The sequence below is a fragment of the Solanum tuberosum genome, unplaced genomic scaffold (assembly GCF_000226075.1).
Source record: "Solanum tuberosum cultivar DM 1-3 516 R44 unplaced genomic scaffold, SolTub_3.0 scf00211, whole genome shotgun sequence".
NCBI classification, from domain to species: Eukaryota; Viridiplantae; Streptophyta; class Magnoliopsida; order Solanales; family Solanaceae; genus Solanum; species Solanum tuberosum.
The window spans coordinates 247,343-250,698 of record NW_006239137.1 but is presented as its reverse complement, the minus strand read 5'-3'; the positions used below and the strand labels follow the sequence as shown (position 1 = coordinate 250,698).

The 3,356-nt window shown below is 34.1% G+C and overlaps 1 long non-coding RNA gene across 1 annotated transcript; it reads right to left on the bottom strand.

The window, feature by feature from the left end:
• Positions 1-1,863: 1,863 nt before the first annotated feature.
• Positions 1,864-2,493, bottom strand: LOC107062237 (uncharacterized). Its single transcript, XR_001474505.1, has 3 exons — positions 2,452-2,493; positions 2,116-2,184; positions 1,864-1,961 (listed from the first exon to the last, which is right to left on the bottom strand). It is a non-coding gene; the product is annotated as an uncharacterized lncRNA (long non-coding RNA).
• Positions 2,494-3,356: the final 863 nt, after the last annotated feature.

The following is a 3,356-nucleotide window of genomic DNA, read 5'->3' as shown; positions in this document are numbered from 1 at the left end:
TTTCATCAATATTTTTTCATCTACTATCTAGCATACATTATCACCACATTAATCCATACTAAAATTGGAAGGAGAGCATGGTTAACTTACATCCTTACGATCCACTGGAGAAGAAGGTGGTATCTAAAATGATGAGCAAGATATGACACGAATATACAATCAATATAGTTGCATAACATTATATAATAACATATGACATTAGGAATTGTCAATAGCTGATACTATGCTATCTAAATGTGGTAAGTGAACACTCACCTTGTTTGGTTGTGTACTACAAAATGTTGATCTAACCTGCTGAAAATCAGTTTGTTTGGTCATATCAAATTTAACAGGTCATTCACACAAGTCACCAATTTAAAAGGATGATTTTTAAAATCAGCTAGAGAAACACCAACACCATTGAATGTCTTATTTTATGGAGTAACACTTGCACTAGAGTTCCTACAAAATCTAACTCTACTCTTTGTGCATAAGTTGTGCAGTAATAGACTCGAGTTTTACTCGTAGGGCTCTAACATTCTTTAGAAAATCAATAAAATATATCAGGTTAAAATGACCTGATACTAATTATAATTTGTTAATCTAAGATATATTCGATCTCATCAATTCTGAACACTTCATCCTCCTCTAAAGAGCTAACTCACTTCCCCTAGCTATTTTTTGCATGATCATCTTCTCCTTAGGCTGTCAAGTAGCGGTGGGGGATACATTTGATATTATTCCCTTTGTTTCACGATGATCATTAGGTATAATCTCCTATAACTACACCACCAAGATCGGGTAACAGAACAGCGGCCAGAGCAGCAGATTCCATAGTCGCAGTTCTTCCTTGGAAATGGCAGGAGTTAGAGGACATTTTTGTTCTAGATAGACATAATTCCTACTTTTCACAAGCACAGACTACTCAGAAAAAACATGACTCACTTATATGAGGATCATGATCATAGATAGTACACTTGATCAGTATCCTTTTGATGTAAACTTGATTATCAACTTTCCCAAACATATAGATATCTTGTTTTCTACATTAATTCAAATACATGATTGTCTATCTTCAACTATTATAATTGTTGCAGATAGTAATGTACATAGAAACAATCCAACAAGCATTTCTACATGATAGAATCAAAAATTGATTTCCAAAAAAAAAAATGCTATCATCAATTTACCTGATATCACAAATAAAGCTAACCAATTTGATTTATTCTCGAAAGCGAAACAATTTGCATCTCTATTCTTTGTCAAGTCTCGGTGTACATGCGCTTTGAAAAATACATGGCTTTGAATTGTCAAGAAATTAAGGAATAAATAACTTTATCAGTGGTAGAAACACTTGCATGTATGAGTACAATACAACATTATATTAAATCTAATCGAGAACACCAATAAACAATAATTTGAAGGTAGATGGTGATTGAATTGAGGGAAAGACGATGACATTAAAAACCTATAGATAGAGAGCAAATTGGATATGGCAGTGAATTTAGCCTTTCTCAAGAAAGAAGGCAATCAGAACAAAAAAACCTCAGAGAATCACGCAGCAACATGTAAACTAACATATGCAGATGATCACGACCAAAATGGAATCCACATGGATGAGAAAACAAAAATTCAACAGAAAGGTCTCTATGAAACTAATCATGAGCACATTATGAAAAAGTGTAATGACTTAGTTATATAAGAACCAGTTGACAATCAGAAAGCCAATACACAAGCAACATCTCTGCTATAAACCGCAAAAGATTTCCTGAAATATTGAATACATGAATACAAATAGTAGAGAAACAACCTTTGTACAATTTCAACTAACTCGATAGTTAATGATATCTGGTAAGAGGTGACTAAGGGAAAAACCTGAAACTTGCAAATCAGTCTCCCCAACTTTAATAGCACTTGGTGGAATTCTGGGTGGTGTCATGCTAATAAAGAAGGAAGTATAAGAAATGGTGATAGGAATATTCCTGCCTATGCACACAGGTTCAGGATGTCAAAAATCTAACTTTGACATGTATCAACAAACTAATTTACTGTCTACACATTCTGGACTAGCCATTTAATATGTTCAATAACTGGAATAGAGTAGCCTTGGTAAAGGTATGGAAGTCTTTGACATACCTAGTTGTAGGTGTCACAATGATATCCACATTCTCGAAAATCTCCATATGGAAATACATTAACCTCCGCCTGCAAGAACCCAGAGAACATTGTTGATAGGTTCCAAAGTTATCAACTTAAAAGTTTTGGCAACTAACTAAGTATAAAAGTAAACCTAAGGTAAGATGCAACTATCTGATGTTTTCAGTCATTTTAGATGCCACCATATTTCTAAATCAATAAATCAGTTCTCAAATGACAACAATAACATCAGACCAGTTCTTAGATGGAGTCTGAAAGAAATTCATGACTAGGTTAGATTGCTTTAGAGTAGGTAGCTTCAGAAACATGTCTCACCTAAGCCGCTGAGCAACAACATAGTCTGCTGCAGTAAATGAATGAAAAAATGTCAAATCTGTACGAGTATCATATACCAATATTGCTCATTTCCTGGTGACAAAAAAGAAGAAGAAGAAAACAGATAACAAGGATGATTTGAAGTTGCTTCCAATATGACATTGAGATCTAGTAAGAAGACATGTGATGTACTCGAATATTCAAAGAGAAATTGTGTACCCACCACCACATTCTAGATTCAGTGTGCACAATGATTCAGACCCAATAGAAACAATATGTGCAATGTGCATCTCATGCAACTTTGGTATTACAATCTCTACAGTCTTTAACCACGAGATAAATAAAAATCTTGAACGTAGTAACAATCTTGTAGAATGATAGATACTCACAATATTGACGCTAATTGTACCAACAATTCTAAACCAAAGCTAGAAGATACACTAACCAAAGTCCAAGATAAAGTAATGGAGAATGTAATAATAGAAATAGACATACTTTGCATCCATGCTTTTCTCATAGTCGACTGAGAACATTCTCACACTTGTCAGATAAATCAGTTGAGAAGACATCATTAAACCACTACAAGAGTAAGTTTCTATGAGATTATCAAAGAAATGATGATTATAACCAAAAAAAAATAATTCAATGCACAACAGGTGTAGTCATATCTGCATATTTTCCAAGGCGCAGTGATTCCAGAGATCGCGAGCTCTCTTGTGAAGGGAAATTAGGTACACAAGGGAGGGACTGAAAGAAATAGAGACAGGTGATTAAATTACAGAAACATAACTTCTGATCCACAATGATGTCCAAAATCAATAAGTGAAAGCTAGGACATGAAGTTCCTTAGGTAATTTATACACAGACTAAGAGAACCAAATGCAAACATTAAGACATGTAGTTCC